This window comes from Typopeltis vanoorti, chromosome 2 (assembly GCF_054136105.1).
Source record: "Typopeltis vanoorti isolate ZY-2024b chromosome 2, IOZ_Tvanoo_1.0, whole genome shotgun sequence".
Lineage (NCBI taxonomy): Eukaryota > Metazoa > Arthropoda > Arachnida > Uropygi > Thelyphonidae > Typopeltis > Typopeltis vanoorti.
This window is the reverse complement of record NC_143550.1, coordinates 16,306,126-16,325,750: the sequence shown is the minus strand read 5'-3', so window position 1 is coordinate 16,325,750 and position 19,625 is coordinate 16,306,126. Positions and strand designations below refer to the sequence as shown.

Sequence of the window (19,625 nt, the reverse complement as noted above, 5' to 3'; positions counted from 1 at the left end):
GTCCGCAGGTCTCACTTAATAATAAGGATGTCATTTGCTTGTATGATTCTTTCCCATCCTGCATTTATATGTGCATAGGATGTTTTAAGGTTCTTAATTTATCAAATTAGCTATTGTTTGGATGATGCACTTCATTCTCAACCAGTAGTAGAGAATGAAGTGCCAAGAAATTTTTGATTCAGCACACCATAGATACGCATGGATATCTACCATCCAGCAACCAATGCACTCTGAAGTGGAATGCCAGAGGTGCTCTAGATCCCATACCAGCACTTCCGCTTGACCATACCAAAGAAAGGTGATAAAAGTTAACTATCGTCCAATTACACTTGTTCTCTCAAAAATTATGGAGATCATCTATAACTAACTCTTGAACCACCTAGAGATACCAACTAATCAATGATCAGAAATATATGGATTGCACCACTCATGATCTACAGCTGATCTTGCTTTCACCACCCACCTATGGACTCAGCCCATGGAGAAACTAACATGGTTGTCTTCAACATTTCAAAAGCATTTGATCGGGTCTGGTTCAGGGGTCTACTCACAAAAATGTCATCCTAAGATCTGCTTCCTCACCCTGCAAATTATCTCACTGGTCGCTCACTACGTGTTATGGTGGATGGCTTACTCTTCAGATTTCCCAATGCAGTAACCCAGATTTCTGTTCTTTCACCACTATCTTCCGCTTGTATATAAATGACTTGCTCTCAGACTATCAATCCTATCCTATCGTTTTGTTGACGATAGTACACTATGGATAGGATTGAGCCTTTTCATTCAATAAACCGTGTAGTGCTCAAATATTAGAATCCTCAAGATCTGCCATGACTAGCAACTTGAACTCAGATCTCCTAGCTATATTCTATATTTCAGTGGAACAAGGACAATCTTGTAGACTTCAATGCCACCAAAACAGTCATGTTCTCTAGCAAGAAACTGCTTGCATGCACCCCCCCCCTTACCTTTAGTAATATCCAAGTGCAATCAGATTTTAACTGGCACAACCATATTTCAATTATAGTTTCTGCAACCAAAAACTTGTACCTTTTCACACCTGCTAACTCTATGCAAACCCCAAATCTGTCCAGCTATGGAATATTGCTTCTTTATTTAGGATGGTGGACAAAAATCCTCTCTAATATTGCTGTTTTATCCAGAAGAGGGTAATCTTGCTAATCAATGATCCCTCTCACAGACACTTCTCATTTCTGCCTATTCTACAGATACTTTCATGGACAGTGATCTGCTGAATTGGCCACTATTATTTTATTCCTCCACAATCATTAAAACAAGAGCCATTGCTAACAACACCGTTTAACAGTCCACCTTAAAACCTGAATCAACTTCACTGCCTCCTCTTTAATTCCATCTACTTGTCATTTCGAACAGTCTTTCAATCCCTGCCTTCCCAAAAAAATTACAACTCAGCAGTTAAAGCGAAATATGAATAGACCCCCCCCCTCCTTTTTTCTATTCCTCTTGCCCACACACACACTAGTGTGCTGTAAGTCTCATGGCCTTTCGTGTGTGGATCATATACAGGGTGTTCGGGATAAATTTGACAGTTTCGTAAGGAAAAAGAAAATCTTCTTTGTATCTATTAAATTTAATGAATTGACAAAAAAACATTACAGGCAGAGTTAATTACAATACTATCAACAAGATTTACTCAAAATAACCACCATTAGCATCGATCACAGCTTCAATTCTGCTTCGGAACCTCGAACAAGCTGATGCTACAGTCTCCCTGGGAAGGGCCGCAAAAACTGTTTTAATTTTATCCATTAACTGGGCTTTTGTATTACTGGAAGTGCGATTGGTGTCTTTTTCAACTGCGCCCCATACAAAATAATCCATGGGGTTAAGGTCTGGGGAGTTTGGAGGCCAAACATTTGGACTGGTGAAGTCGTAGAAATTTTCAGACAACCATTTTTGACTTTTCCCAGAGGTGTGGCAAGGGGCCGAATCCTGCTGCCATACATACGGCCTACCATTGGCTACCCTTGTTATCCAGGGCTTGACTACAGTTAGCAACTCCACGAACAAAGCCCGAATTCCAATGCCAGGGTTCTTCAACACCTGTTCCTGCAGATTTGCGAGGAATTCTGCTGTACGAACGCAATCAGATCGTCTGCTAGGGATCTTTCTTCTTGCTACATCCTCGTAGTCACCATTGCAAGTCTCTAGTTCATGCCTGATTGTTTTTACTGTATTCAGGGAGCATTGGGCAGCAGTCGTAATATCCTTATTTTGATGGCGGGCACGAATCATCATGATACAAGTTATTCTCTTCCATGATTCAGGTGGGTTCCAGCTATCCATCCTTTCTGACATCTTGGATATGAATGAAGAAGGGTCCAAACTTTTAAATGAAGAGAAGTGTGTGTTAATACATGTAACTTACGGAAAAATATAATTAATTATAAATATGTCAAATTTATCCCGAACACCCTGTATATATATATAAGCCTAGGGTCCTGTCTCTAGACCAGTGTTTGTCAAAGTGTGGTACGCGGACCCCCCCCCCCCGGGATCCATGAAAGTTCTTCAGGGGGTTCGTGAAAATTTTCGGCTATGCATCATTAACGCATGGAATAAAATGTAAGTTTGAGATCGTAAAACGTTCCTATTGTATCACTGAATAAGGTACAGAGACATCTGCAGGCTGCGTAATATATTTCTCAACAAATAGTGCAATTAGAGACAACTGGGTAAAAACAGAACTAATGAATCGCATGACCCCTCCCACATAAAATGCTGTATAGTAGACAATCAAAACCATATGGTGCACCGGCAACATATGATTTTGTTTGAGTGAACGTGTTAAAACTAAGAAATATATAGCGAATGTATTTCAGATATTATATAAGGAATTCGGTTGAGAATTAGCATTTCAACTCAACTGTCGGCTTGCTTTTGTCAATTAGTAGCGCGATCTTTTGTTAATACCGCTCCAATTATATGGACGTCTTCATAGCTGCTTTATCTCTATCTACTGGCCTACCATAGCTGTTTCGAGTTCTGCTTTCACTAGCCATTTGTTGAAGGACTGTTCGTTAAATACGGTATTTTTTTTTTTTTTTTTTTTTAGCTTTCAAATTCTTAAGTATGGATCACTGGTTAAAGACTGGATTTTTAAAATGCGCAAAAGAGAGGAACATAGTAGATACAAGTAGCTGTCAGCAACAAGAAAATGTTGATATTGTATCTGGAACAAGTGAAATTGATGTATGTCATCTGACATCTCTAAAGAACCAACCAGGAAGATGAGAAAACTTCGTAAGTACGATATAAATTACTTGAAATGTGGATTTTCATGGACGGGAAATGAAGAGGAACCTATTCCATTATGTGTAATTTGCGGTGAAACTTTAAAAAATGAAACCATGTAATTTAAATCGCCATTTTGAATCAAAACATAATGAACGCAAAGACAAACCTGTCGAATTTTTTCAAAATAAACTAAAAAATTTAAAAGAATCTCAAAAAAGTGATGTCGATCGTGTCAGGAGGTGAAAACATGAAGGCTTTAGAAGCTTCATATCACGTGTCGCAATTAATAGCAAAAAGTGGTGCAGCGGAAACAATTGGTGAAACTTTGGTCAAGCCTGCAGCAAAAATAATAGCGGAAATTATGATCGGAGATAATGTAATGCAAAAAGATCTTTTGATAGGATGTCTTTCAAATATTACCGTTCATCGAAGAATCACTGAAATGGTTGAAAATATAAAACATTGTTATCCGATACACGTAAGAGTCGTTATTATGCGTTGCAGGTAGATGAATCCACCGACATTACAAATCTTCTAGTGTTCGTTAGGTACGAAAAAAAAATCAAAAAATTCATTACGACCTTTTATATTGCCAACCCTTGCCAGAACATACAACAGGAGAAGAAATATTCAACAGCATAAATACCTTTATGCATCAAAACAAGCTTGATTGAAAAAATTGTGTTGGAATAAGCAAGGACGGAGCAAAATTCATCGTCGGATCTAAAAAAAAAAAAGGCTTGTTTCAAGGATTCAAGCTGTTGCACCAAATGCAAAGTCAACACACTGCTGCATACACAGGGAGGTCTACAGACTAAGAAAAGTTCTTGATGAAGCTGTAAAAATCATAAATTATATTAAAGGCCCTCCTCTAAATACCAGACTTTTTTCTCAACTTTGCAAAGAAATGGGAAGCAACTATACACAACTTCTTTTCCATACCGATGTTCGTTGGCTTTCTCGTGGAAAAGTTCTTACTCGTTTATTTGAACTTCAGAATGAACTACAAGTTTTTCTTGATGAAAAGTTTGAATTGAAAAAGTATTTACATAATTGGAAATGGCTCAGTCAATTAGCATACCTGGTGGATATATTTATTGTATTAAATAGTCTTAATTTATCTTTACAAGGCAAGGAAATTTCTATATTTCATGTCCAAGATAAAGTGAACACCACGTTGGCAAAAATGAAGTTATGGCAAAAGCGGGTTGGTAATGGAGAATCTGACGCGTTTCCATCGCTTCATGAATTGATCGCAAGTTCAAATGAATAAATTGATGATGATGTGAAAATTACTATCATGCAGCATTTATAAAGCTTACAAATGAATCTAGAAAGTATTTCCCTGAATTGGACATTAATATTGAGTGAATAAGATACCCTTTCAATAAAACCAAATTTATGCTAAAGGGTCTATCGTCAATAGAAGAACAACTTATAGAACTAGCTTCTGATGGTTTCCTAAAAAATAAATACAGTGAGAATACGTTATCATCATTTTGGCTACAAATACAGAATGAATTTCCTGAGTTAACAGATAAAGCTCTAAGGTTCATTTTTCTATTTCCAAGTTCATATCTGGGCGAAGTTGGATTTTCGGCCCTTGTAGATATTAAGACGATGAGGAATCGCATTATAGATGTCGAACGGCATCTGAGATTGAAATTAACAACTATAGAGCCAAATTTTGCTGAAATTTTATCTTACCATAAGCAATTTGACTTCTCTCATTGATGATAAATTATTTCAAGTAAAACTTTATAGTATCTTTATAAAGTTTGTTCTATTAAAAATAAATCATTTTTGTTTACCTGAACATATAAATTCAAATAAAATAGATATTTAATTTTTTAATATTTTAAATTAATTTATTCATTTTTAATTAATTAGGGGTACTTGGTAATAATGAAAATTTAAGAAAGGGTCTGCAGATATCTGAAGTTTGAGAAACACTGCTCTAGACTATGTGAAAGGAGACACTACAAAACCCAGTGAATCTTGCATGCCAAATAATCCTGGCCAGGTCATCTGGCTTAAGCATGCATGCACTTCAGCAAGTTTCTTCCAGATGTCACCTGCTTGCACAGTAAATTTGGTGGCAGGACACTGAATCCCAATGATTGTTTGGATAAAAAAGAAGACTTTGGCAAAATGGAGCACAGAATATCAGTGTACAGAGCAAACTTTTTATTTGTGGTCAAGATAGATGAAATCATCATATAAGTAAATCTGACTATCAACCGAATGTTTACTAAATATATGAAGAGCCAAAGGCTTCAATAGGTGACGTAAAATTATTTATAAATTAAGATATTACATCCCATATTGTTTCATAGCTGAATATAGACTATATATAAATAAAGTTCAGCAAGTCCAAGCATAAGCAAATACCTGGATAGTGCAACACTGGGACGACTCATAGCAAGCTCCGTTCACTGTTCTTGGTATTTACCCATAATGTGAAACCCAGCTCCTAGGAGCTGTATTACTGTTTTACATGAGGTCACTACCCAAACCAGTTTCAACTTTTATTGAGGTCTCATCAGGGAGTAGGTAGACCTAGATATACCTACTATAAGAATTGCCAAGGTGTCCTAATAAATTACTAAATATACAGAGCCAAAGGCTTCAATTCGACGACGTAAAATTATTTAAATTAAGGGATATCACATCCCATATTGTTTCATAGCCAAATAAGAAACTATATAAGAAACTAAGTTTCATGCCAAATATATATATATATAAAGTTCGGCGAGTCCAAGCGTAAGCAAATACCTGGACAGTGCAACACTAAGGCAACTTATAGTAAGGGTGGGGCAAGTTCCGTTCACTGTTCTTGGTATTTACCCATGTGAAACCCAGCTCCTAGGAGCTGTGTTACTGTTCTACATTATGAGAGACCGCTGCACAACCAGTTTCAACCTTTATTGAGGACTCATCAGTGAGTAGGTAGACCTAGATATATAATATATAATACCAAGTTTGCAGTGAACAGAACTTACATACCCTACTATAAGAATTGCCAAGGTGTCCTAATAAATTACTAAATATATGAAGAGCCAAAGGCTTCAATTCGGCGACGTAAATTTTTTGATTATTTCCTTACGCTTGGACTTGCCGAATTTTATATATAGTCTCTATATTCAGCATGAAACTCTTCGAGTTTCTTATTTGGCTATGAAATATGGGATGTAATATCCCTTAATTAAAATAACTGTTTCTTTTAATGACATTTCCAATTTGTTTCTAGTCCTAAAGGTTCCCCCTAGCAGCTATATTGGGTCGTCTTGGCTGTTGGGCCTTTTTTTGGAACTAAGGCCGATCCCATGAACAATCTTTCATACTTAAATTTGCTGCAGTGTATTAACGTGGCTTTCTTCCAACATATTCTGTGGTGGGTATCCAGATTTGCAAGCCCAGAGCGGCTCTACTGGTGAAACCGGATGTAGTCTTTGTGTTCTGAAATCCTGACATCTTCTGTCCTGCCTGTTTGGCCAAAGTAGGACAGTTTACAGCTGCAAGGGACCTGGTACACCCTAGGTAAGTCTAGGGGAAGTGGTTGGCATTTGGAGTGGATAAGGGATGCCAATTTTGGTTAACTTTTCAGAGGTGCCCAGATATAGGGAATGGTGATGGATTTAGTGTAATATTTATGAAGGGGTTGTAGCCATTGGCTAAGAAAGTGTTAAGGATGTGGTTTAGTTCAGTGGTTAGGGCATTGTCATCTGAACAGATTAATTTTGCTGTTATATAGTGTTTTTTTATAACCCGATATTGTGTGCGTGTGTGTGTGGGGGGTTTGCTGGTGAATGTATCTGCCTGTATGGGTGGGTTTTTTGTAAACAGAGAAAACCATCAGGGTTTTCTATTTACAAAACAGAGAAAAACATTGCCAGCCTGATGGATCCTTGGTGAAAACCAAGGATCCATCAGGCTGGCGAGTGATTAGTGTCTAGGAAAGGGAGACTGTTGTTTTCCCTTTTCCAAGGTGAACTGGATTCTGGGGTGTTGGTTGTTTAAATGTGTTAAGGAGTGGAGTGTATCTGAGCCATGTGGCCAAATGAACACATCATCAACGTAGCGAAGCCAAACAGTGGATTTTTGTGGGGCTGAGTTTAAGGCTTTCTCTTCAAAAGTCTCCATAAAGAAGTTGGCCAGGGATGGGGAGAGTGGTGAATCCATGGCTGTCCCCTCTATCTGTTTGCAGAATTTTCCTTGTGAAATGAAATAGCCTGAGTTCATTGTGAAGTGAAATAGGGCTGAGATATCGGGAGAAAATTTGGCTTGGATGAGCTCTAAGGTTTCCTTGAGTGGGACATTTGTAAATAGGGAGGAGACGTCAAAACTGACCATTATGTCATTATGGAGTGAGAGGTTTTCTATATACTGGCTTTGAAGTGGGCTTAGTTTTTTTATGCATGATGGTATATTAAATAAAACCATGAGGTAACAGCAGAAGTTGTGTGTCAACCATGGATTAAGTATGAGTGAAACATGTGAACCACAAAATGCACTTATCCATAAATTAGCAACTGTCCTCTTCCACAAATTTAGAGGGCAGGTTACCAGTTTAGTCTCTGTCTACCTGTTTCTTTTCTGCCTTAGTCTATAAATTTATCAACTTGGCTATTATTTCATGACAGCTGTTCCAGATCTTTCGATTTATTTCATTATTTTTATTTCTATTATTGGGTTTTAATTACACTTTTATATGTAATGAAACCTGCTGTTTTTCCTCACATTTCTAATGAGCGATTCTTTTCTAATCTCCTGTTATCCATACTTCATTTCCATATAACAATATTGGTTTAAATAAAATATGCATTGAAGTTCATTTCTTTTGTGACTAGTATTGGGCTCAGTGTACTGTTTAACATTTCATTTATTTTTGCTTATATTTATATCTCTTGATACACTTGAGATATATCACTTATATCTCAAGTGTAATTTATTTTAAATCTCATGATTAAAATTATTAACTTACTGTTATTTTGTTGCCTCTTGCTTCAGATGGATACATCATGGTTTTAGTTCTCTTGTGAAAATAACATATTATATTGTTTTATTACTAAATGTAATTTTCACAGGGCTTTAAGCAGATTATCTTCAGTTTCTGCAAATATCACTTGTTCATCTCCAAATAATACAATATCAAAAATAAAGATTTTAAGATTTTCCTATCGGAATTCCTTTGCTGTTGTTTATTCTCCATTCTTTGATCACTTCATTCATATATATTTTTCAACTAATGTTGGTGATATACCCTTCTTTAAGTCGTATTGTATTTGCAACTGTTTACTTAAATAGACTGCAGTTGCTTTAATAAATTCATAGGTATTTTACATTGTGTTGTACTATAATGCATAGATTGCTTTCTCTCCTTTTTTCAATTAGTATTTTAGAAGTGAATAATAATGATGCAGAATCATCCTTTACTAAATCCATTTTATTTCTTTGCATATGTTTCATGGATGGTTGATCCTGTTCATTATTTGTGTATATATTTTATATACCCATATTTAATAAACCATTCTCTAGATTTTGAAGTCATTCTTGTTATTATGTCATTCTTGTTATTATGTGGCAACTTAGCAGAGATGATCAGTGTTAACAGATAAATCAATAAAAAAAAATATTATTCTTATTTATGAATATACAGAATTGATTTATGAATAATATTCAGAAAACTTTATTAAATTTCTAATCGTGTTTTAATATGAGGATTTCCTAATCTTGTCTGTTTATACACAGCCAAAAAAAAAAGGCAACAGGGTACTTATTAATTTTAAAAAAATTACAGCATAACACCCACTGGATAATCCTTTTCTAAAAAGGATTATGCATTGCTTTATAATAAATATTTTATTTCTGGATTTAGAAAAGGAAGATCCTTGTAAACTGAAAGGAAATTCATTGAACTAAAATAGCCAGCCATATAATAACTTTATTGATGTGTAAATTAACTGCATTTTTCTTTTATTTCTCTGTAAATAATACAAAGCTATAAATGAATAACAGCATTTACCACATAACAAATGAAAATGTGACAGTCATTGCAAGATAAAAACAATTATTTTTCATATAGTAAATGTACACAAAATGAAATAATAGTAAAGCAATATAAAGCTTACAACAAAACAATATTTATTTGACCAGATGAACAACAGATGAGGTGATTTTCCAGTTTATTACTGGGTCGGGAGAGGAGAACACATGAAGGTTCATGAAATGTTACTGTATCTACATTTGATAATTTTCTGGTGAATTATATCCGAATGAAAACAATAAGATATAAGAAATACAGCTATTATGTGCAATGCCTTAACACATACAATTACTGTAAGCCTAATCTGGTAGATTTTTTTTACCTGATCATAAATAAACTAATACGATCAAGCATGATCAGAGAACAAGTTTACATTTTAGGTGTTTTAAAAGATACCTGCAGGGGTTTACCAGAAAACTGGAATCCATTTAACGATTCAATGGCAAAAATTGCTTCATCATAATTAATCATTGTAACAAACCCATAGCCCTTACCAGTGCCTGTAGAGGAATCGCGGATTACATTAACCTTCTGAACTGTGCCATATTGTGCAAAAAGTTGCCACAATGTCTTTTCATCTGTATCAGCACCAATATTATATACAAACAAAATATGTCCTTCACCAGTAACAATTGTACCACCACCACCACCATATGCATAACTGGATGCACTTCCAATTAAAGGATTGAAACGATATCTGCTATTAATACTTTGTCTCATTGGTCCCCCACCGAGTCCTCTAAAACTAAGACCCAGATTAGCAAGTGGAGATGGTGGAGGCCTAACTTTCTTTGCATTATCTTCAGCAAACTTAATGGAAACTGGTTCTGACCCACCAGGAAGATTTCGCCCAGTGAATTTTTCTATGGCTTCTTCAGCCTGCTCTCTTAAATCATACAAAATAAACCCAACACCCTTATTTGGGCCATCTATGGTATCTCGCAGTATTCTACATTGGACAATGTGCCCACACTCTGAAAATACATTTTGCATCTCTTCTTCAGTCATATCTCTTGGAATTCCTCGAACATAAAGATTGGCATTCTTAATACTATCACCACCAGGCCTGGCAAATGCCACTTTGATTCTCTTATTCTGTAACTGGAACCCATTGAGTGTGTCAATAGCTCTTGAAGCATCTTCTGGTTTTGAATAATCTACAAATCCAAAACCATAACTATAACCAGTAGCTTTATGACGAACAATTTTGCTGGTTCGGACAGGGCCAACACTCATAAAAAGATTCTTGAATTCAGCATCTGTCAGAGTTTGAGGAAGATAGTTGATAATGAGGTTAGTCTGGGAGGAGTCATTGCTATCGCCACGGTCCATTGTATCGTTGTGATACCTCCTTCGTCTCCAGGCAAGAAGAGCACTGTACATCCATTAACATGAATGGGGGAAAAAAAATATATAAAAAAATAAAAATTGAGGGAAAATTTGCTGTAAAAAAGTATAAAAAAGGTCACTAACATAATACTTAAACAAATTAAGTCAAATATAAATTGGTTAATAAATGGAACTTCTTGATCCAATTATGTTTAATGAATTTTAATGAAAATATCACAGTAATACGATCACAATACCAATGCAAATTTATTAATATAGGTGAATATCAACAGTATATCAATGGATATATTCCAATTAAAAAGTTTAATTCTACTGGATTTAAATGTAAGACCATTTTTTATACCTTATGGAGGAACAAAAAGACTGATACACAACAAGGCAGCAGTTGTATTCATCCTTCATTCTTGTCTAGGAAAAGCATATATTTGAAATCACAATCCCATCCTTGAGAAGTTGTATACCTACAGAATATTAGCACTATAGATAGGCTAAGGGTTAGGTAATCCAGAAACACTTAAGAGATCAAACATTGATTGACCTTTTCTCGAATATCCATAAGTGGGATTTCAAGATTCCATGTAGATAATATCCACTTGACCAATCAGGTCAACTAACAGTCTTCAGAAACTTCAAACAAAAAGTCTTCTAACAAGTAGACTATTTGGGAAGTTATGCTTACACTTGGATGTAGGATTATAACATGAATAAAAGTTCTTATCAAGTATGACAGATTGTAACCAAGTGGAAAAGCTTTCCACAATTATCCCTCATCCCAGTCCTTACTATTAAGGTGATACATCTTTTTTTTTTTTTCACTTGAATAAGAAAAATATGACCTCTGCACTGACTTAACTTTGGTATTATAAAGAGAAAAAAGTTTATTTCACCAGAGATACTGGGTCATGATGAACAAAAATACAGAACATGTAGGAACCATTAAATATAAGTTGAAACTAAGCAATGTGGAGCATGTGAGCTAGCATGAGTTAGCTATTGTTCAGCAATAGGAGCAAGCTAGTTAGCTGAAAATTTTAAGTCTGACACATGTACATATCTAATGAGTGGTTTCCAAATTTCACACGGGATCAATCTTTGATTCCTACTGAGTGTGCCTTTTGAACAAATGACCATAGTAAATTCTTTTATGTTGTGAGCAGCGAAGTTGTCCTCTATGGAAGGCCTGGAGATCTTATCCCATTCAATGTTATAATAATCCAGCTACGATAAAGTTGAGAGAAATGTGAGTAAATGTTTTACCAAGATTTCCTTGAATAAGTTAGCACATGGAGGAGACAGAGAGTTTCTCATTGCAAGAACCAGATAGCTGCTTGTAAGCTGTCTCCATTCGAATTATTTCAGATGGAAAAAGAAATTTACAAGCAGCTATCCAGCCTTGCAATGAGAAACCCTCCGTCTTCTCCATGTGCTAACTTATTCATGGCAAACTTGAAAAAACTTTTCTACATCTACAACAACAAATAACTTCAATTTGATGGAGATACATAGATGATGTCTTGATTATCTGGAAAATGTTGCTGAGATGTGTGATTTTCTTTTGTACAACAACTTCTTCCAACAAAAAATAAGATTCACTCTGGAAACTGGAAAATGAAGGAAAACCACCTTTCCTAGATGTTTTACCAAAAATAAAAAAAAAAGTGAAGAGGCCCCTCCCTTAGTGTATACTGCAAGCCCACAAAAACAGGTCATTATCTACTGTACACTTTATCCTTATTGCATCATATATCACAAAAACTAGGTATTATACATATGCTAAAAAAGTAATCATTATCACAAGAGAAAAGAAAAAATGAAGGAAAAATTACACTCCTTATTCAAACTACTTGTGGGAAACAGACATAAGAAAATTGTACAAAAATTACTATTCTCTATTCCTATTCCACAACAGAACTTGTGTTTCCATCCTTATAATAAATTACACAATAACCACAGTAATTAACTTTAATGAAATGAAAGTACAGATATTTCGTACTGAAAACAACAATACATCATCAGTGTGCAAACAAGCAATCAAAGGAACCGGATTACAAAGTACATACAGCAGTCGGTGGTTTACCAATTTAAAACTGTTGCCGCATGCTAGAAAGTATTAATAAATAATATTATTAAACAACTATTTTTGATGATTACATAAGATAAGAATCTCCTAAACTTTTGGGAGAGAGAGACAATCGTTCCGATTCCAATTTGGCCGATGTAAAAGAGCTTCGCAACTTTCTTTGAAAAGGCATTCATATTTAAACCTGATTCTATAGAGAAAGCAACGCTTTAGCCCACTGGATATTGTTTAGTGTCAATACTATGTTGTGCCAGACCAGACATGAACATATGTTCTCCATTCCAATCTGTCCCTGGCCATATCTTTCAGAATTTCCAAGCTCATTCCAGTTGCTTCTTTAACTCCACCCACTCATCTAATTCTTGGTCTTCCTCTTCTCCTGCTTCCATCAACTTTTGAGGTTTCATGTATTCAATGTAATACTGATGTTCGTTAATTATTTTTTCTACAGAACAGCCTGTTTGTCCAAAGTATGTTAGATTACATTCACACAGCATCTAGTAAACGCCAGCTAATGACAGAGGTGCCAGTTTGTCTTTTGTAGATGCAATGGATGAGAAATTTTGTTGATCGAAAAATAAGGAAACAAACTGGTCTTCTTTTCTTTCTCAAAAGAATGCAAAAAAATGGACAAGACAGTAAGTATTGTTACATTGTCTTTTTTTTTTCCATGCAGTAAATTATTGGCCAATGAAGACCTTAGAGCAATGGTTCAGCTCATGGAAAAGTTGTTACGAGTCCATGTTCAAGAGTGGATGGACAGGGAACCATCAAAATACATTATTGAGAACAGCACAGCATGGTTCTGTTAAGCAGAGGTCCTGTCTTAGCAATATATTCTCCTTCTATGACTAAGTCAGATATGGCAAACTGATAATGATAATAATCCATTGGATTTATAAGTCCTAAACGCAAATGATCTGTCACACTTTACATAACCCTAACTTTTAGAACAAGGTAGTTAGACATAGTATTAAATTCATACTTCTGCATATAAATTACATGTTTTACTGACCAGTTTATCTGGTTATTAGATGATAAAATATAACACTTAACATTGCTATTTGTCCAATGGTTAAATTCTGTGGTCAGCAGTTCATTGAGCATTCAATGAGGTGTGTGTAACCATCATTGGCATGTCCTTTAAAAAGGACAGTAGCATGGTCTGCTCAATATTCATCCCCATGGAACACCGTAACTATAGCAACTGCAGTCTACAACATTGGCAGTTACTACATAATGCCACCCTCAATCAGAACTTTGAGTGAACAGTGTCATACACTTCATGTATCATGTATCTAACTTTTAATATACATGATACTGAAAGTCAGTATACATGATATCCATACAAATGATACAAGTGCAATACCAAGGTGGAACGGCCAATTAAGAAATAACAGGTAGGATCATATTTCTAATGGAATGTATGGATTACAGATAAGTTAAATTCTGAAGCCTACTAAAAATTTAACAATGGGAAAAAAAAAAAAGTAATCAAATAGTAATTAGATGATAACCATCACATGACAATATGGATAACCTGTAAGAAAACATTTTGAAAAATTATTAAATGAAATGAGCAGTGGAAATAAGAAATATACAGGGAAAATGCAGTAGTAAGTACATTTTAGCACTGGAGATAGAAAAAGCTGTCAGAAATATGGATAGTGGAAAAGTGGCTGAAGCAGATATTTGACCAGATTTGTTCAAATATGAGATATAGGTTTCACAATGGCTATTCATCGTCCTTTGAAATTTCAGATTATTGGAGTAGAGCTCTCATAACATCTATCTATGAACAAAGAAACAAAGCTGAACATAAGAATAAGCATCTCCTACTAGGAGTTAATTAACAGTTATGATTTATGCATGCTCACTTGAGAGAAGAGGCTAAGAAAAACCTGGTAGTGAAGAAACTGATTATTGATGAGCTTCTCCAACACTTTCAGGTACTGAGGTAAGGGCAACATGTGACAATTTGATGGCTGATCTTCATGAGTATGACCAGCTAATAGAGACAATGGTGGATGGTGTTAGCTGCAGAGCACAAGTTTTTGGCACAGGTATAGCATATAGACCAGGAGACTTACTAGTATCAAGGATACTGAATATTTTCTTGATATACTTCTGATGAAAGATCAAAGACATGCTCTAAGTAGCTCATGGAATAGTGAGAGATTTGCCTTGATCATCTTAAGAATTGGAGGCAACGGCTCATGTCAAAAAAAGTATGCTTTGTTTTTAGGAGAGATTACAATGGTATCATAGATCATCAGAGTGAGATGAAAATTTTTCCACACAGCCTTGACAGGGAACGAGAAAATTTGGTAGCCATTTAAGCAACGAACAGAAGCTTAGTGCATTGGCACTTACAAAGCCTATTTTGAATTTTTTATTGGTGTTAAAGGCTGTAGTGTGAGCTGTGTGAGAAGCTGGATCTTGACTTCAGCTATTGATTTTATGCTGAACTGCCTGACTTCTATAGCACATTTGTTAGAAAACTAAGGCTTGGATAGGGGAATGGGGTTTAAAGAATAAAGGCACTCATTCAAAAGACGATTTCCATTATATGATCAGAACAACTGCTTGGATAGAAGAGTGGAAACAATAATCAAACAACAGAAAAGCACAAAAATCCCAATGGACACTGTTGTGGTACCATAGGACACAAAGACCAACACTACCCAGAAGAATGACAATTTGTAGAAACAGAGATAAAATAATGGTCACAGTTGCCAAGAGGAGAGCTAATATCAATGGTGTATTTAGAGGGAGAGATGGTTAAGAAAAAGGACATGGATATTGGGAGAATGATAGGATTCTGCTAAGTTGGCAAAAACTATTGTGTTAGATTAATAGTGCAACAGAAAACAATTCCATATCTCTAGGTTTGTGAAGAGAAGTGGTGCCAGTGAAATCTCCAAGGAAGATTACCTCACTGAAGTACACTGTACGTGATCAACTTTCAATGCTAAATAAATATGGAATTTGGGTTCAAAGCTATATCATGAAAGATGAAGTTATTTAATGCATTTGCGAGGTAATGATTCTTATCTTTTTTTTTCACTTAGAATAGTTCATCCTCCCAAATTTTTCTTTAATGAACACTGTTTCAGTTTAGGTCCTCCCCCCCCTCCCCCCAAAGATCTCTTATCTGGTGTCTCCATCTTTTCTATGATCTTCTTCTTGATCAATTCCCCACAAATTTCATTTCATACATATTTTTTTTTCATGGTATTCTTTATAAACTGATTCTCATTATATGTCCAAACCAATCTGAGCAAGAATTCATAACACTGTACTTAAAACTTTCATTTCTACTGATTGTGTTCTATTTATGTTTCTATTTTTTTTTTTTTTGTTAGTCTCCATGTCTCTGCTACAAAAGTCAAAATGGACAAAATTTAAATTCTGTTAATTGAAAATTTGCACTTCAGAGGGATGACCTCAGTGTCCCAAAGTAGACTACTTGCAGTTAAAAAAGGTTTGGCCCAGTGAAATCCTTCTAGTTATCTCCTGGTCTGAACTAGGTGTACTTTCCAGATAACTTGGAAATATTAAGACATATTAGATACATTAAATTAGAAACAGTCAAGAAGCAATTAGAGAAGAAAAAATAGAAAGGTGAAGCAGCAGAAGGAGAAACAACAAAGCACTGATCATATAAATTATTACTGTGTAACAATAATCCAGTAAGTAAAATATATATATATATATACACACACACATGTTGTTATGTTCCATCAAATCGTTTTCGACTCCTGGTGATTCTATGAACATACATTCTCCATTCAGATCTGTCCCTGGCCATATCTTTCAGAATTTCCAAGTGCATTCCAGTCGCTTCTTTAACTCCATCCACCCTTCTAATTCTTGGTCTTCCTCTTCTCCTGCTTCCATCAACTTTAGCAAGCATCATCGTCTTCTCCACACATTTGCTTGCATAATATGTCCGAAGTATGACAATTATTGCTTGATGATTAGCTTCGAGGGAGAAATCTGGCTTTATTCTATCACTGATTTATTGGTTTGATTTGCAGTTCATGGTATTCTTAGTAAGCATCTCCAAACCCATAATTCAAATGCATCTATCTTCCTTCTTTCAATCTTTCTCAGGGTCCAACTTTCACATCCATACAGTAACACAGGGAATACCATTGCTTTCACGATTCTGATTTTTGTTGTGAAGCTAATATCTTTATATCTTTAAAGATCTTGCTTAAATTTGTCATTGCTTTCTTTCCTCTTCTTCTAACTTATTCAGTACAATAACCATCTTTATCAATTGGGGATCGTAGGAGCACAATATTGTTAACTGCATCCATTTTCTCCCCATCTATTTCAAAATCATTAAGTTCACATGTTACCATAACTTTTGTTTTTTTGAGGTTAAGTTTAACACCATATTTAGCACTTTCATAATAAGTTCATCCAAAGCTTTGCATTCTGCTAGCAAGGTGGTATCATCTGCATACCTCAAATTATTTTATTTCTTCCCCCAATTTTAATTCCAACTGAAGACTCCTCCTGCCCTGCCATTTTTAAAATGTATTCACTGTACAAGTTAAACAGGGGAGATAAAATACATTCTTGTCGCACCCCTTTACCAATTGTGATATACTCAGTTTCTCCAAGATCTGTTCGGACAGTAGCTTCTTGTTCATAATAAAGATTCCTTAGAAGGGTAATGAAATGCTCTGGTACTCCCATTGTTCTTAACACATTCCACAGTTTCACATGATCTACAGAGTCAAAAGCCTTGCTATAGTAAAGAAAACAAAGGTAGACATTCTTTTGATATTCCTATGCTCTTTCTATTATCCATCTCACATGGGTGATTTGATCTCTTGTTCCTCTGCCTTTTCATATGGCATTTCTCTCTTCATGAATGGTTCCAGTCTTTTCTGAATGATCTTAAGTAAGACTTTACTTGCATGAGAAATCAGTAATTTGCTGACATAGAGCTGTTAAAATTTTAACTGCCTCTTCTCCCGGGGCCAAGTGGTTAGCATATCCGCTCTCCAGCCAAAAGGCTGCGGGTTCGAATCCTGCCGTGGGCATGGATGTTGTGATTGTCTGTGAAAATATCAGTGGTAGCAGTCGACAGTAGATGGCTTTGCTGTAGATAATGAAGGTAGTTGCAGTTGGTCGAGACAGAGAGTTGTAGAGTAGTTGCCCTCCCTCAAGAGATAAAAACATGCCACTGATTACTGTCATTTCTAGCTTTCTGTGTTTTAAAATCAAAAATGTAATGAAAGCAATTGAAAAATAGAAAAGTAAAAGGGATGGTAGTTAGAAAACAGACTGCAGGTTCAAAAAATTTTATCACCTGCCTAGTTAGCATACCAACTCTCCAATTTACAGGCTGCAGAGCATGCCTCACTGTTGGCATGGAAGTTTAAAATTGCCTTCAGATGGGAGATGAATTTCATCGCCTGGTGTGAAACCTGGTGCAGAGGACACATTGCTAAGGTGTCCAAGATTGCACATAGGATTACTTGGTTGTTGAGGAACACACTGACATCCAGAGATAAAGAGGTTATTATTCCCCTTTATAAAGCATTGATACTTCCACATTTGGATTACTGTGCTCAGGTCTGGTCACCTGGATTCCTTGGAGATGAGGAGGCTGTGGAGAGGGTTCAGAGAAGAGTGACCAAGTTGGTGAGTGATATAAAAAATGCTCCCTACATTGATAGATTGAGAGCTTGTGGATTGCAGAGATTGGTTGATAGGCGAAGAAGAGGGGATATGATAGAAACATTCAAATTACTAAAAGGTTTTTATAGGATTGATGCAGGGGAAATGTTTCAGCTGTGTGATAGTGATGGAGGAACAAGAGGTCATCTCTGGAAATTAAAGAAGAGTGTGGTTAACAAAGGTGTCAGAACAAGGTTTTTTGCCTGGAGGGTGGTGAATGAGTGGAATTCATTGCCTGACTTTGTTGTGAGCTCTTCATCTGTAAATGAATTCAAGAAGAGATATGACAGATATTGTTTTGCTAGCTTGGGTCTCCCGCGATGAGTCTACTGACTCCATGGAGATACCCGTAATAATAATAATAATAATAATAATAATAAATAATAATAATAAAAACCACCACCCTGCTTATTTGAGGCCTGGAGTGGCTTGGAAAAAAAATTCCATGTTTGGTCTCTAGTGCAGGATTTCCAGATTATGTAGAAAATAAACACACACACACAATATATATATATAATTGATAAAATAGAATAAAAAATCCTTAGCTCAACTACTGTTTAAAATATACTATAGGTTTGCAAATAACCTTTCATTGGTGGAAGCAACATAAAAAAAAAAATACAGTATAACAGAGGATATGAAAGGATTGTTGGAAAAAGTGAGAGTAAAGGGTGAAAATCATTAGCCTATTATCAAGATATGATAGTAATAAATTAAGAAGAAGGGCTATGATGGCAAACAATTCATTGCACAAGCTGTGTAGGAGGAATGGTGGCAAGGTTTCGGATGCGTAAAGCAACTTTAAGAGAAGAACAGATTTATAAAAGAGGAAGAGCATACACACGAATGCATTTGATATCTCGAGCCTGGTGAACTTATATACTGTTATGAGACCTAAATGGAGAGTCAGGGAAAATAAATCATAATGGGAAAAATGGCAAGAATCTATAAGTAAGCAGGACTAAGTTATGCAACTTCATGATTAAACATGCCAGTAACTTAACATTACAGGCATGTTTAATCATGAAGGTGACAATGATGAAACAATGACTGTCTTTTGTTTCAGACTTATTACTATGTGCAAAAATACCCATATAAATTCAAGCATTAATATATATGAATTATTATATGAATATAGATCTAAAGGTTGAGGTGAGTATACAAAAAAGT

General features: G+C 35.5%; 1 pseudogene across 4 annotated transcripts in view; it reads right to left on the bottom strand.

Annotated features, from left to right (window-relative positions):
- Positions 1 to 9,238: 9,238 nt before the first annotated feature.
- Positions 9,239 to 19,625, bottom strand: part of LOC150108846 (ELAV-like protein 2 pseudogene) — an 84,054-nt pseudogene continuing 73,667 nt past the window's right edge. For 2 of the 4 annotated variants that reach the window (XR_016550066.1, XR_016550067.1), the window contains one exon: positions 9,239 to 10,700. The product of XR_016550066.1 is annotated as an ELAV-like protein 2 pseudogene, transcript variant X3 (transcript). Of the gene's footprint in view, positions 10,769 to 19,625 lie in introns of all 4 variants that reach the window. The other 2 variants (XR_016550063.1, XR_016550064.1) reach the window with 1 other exon arrangement.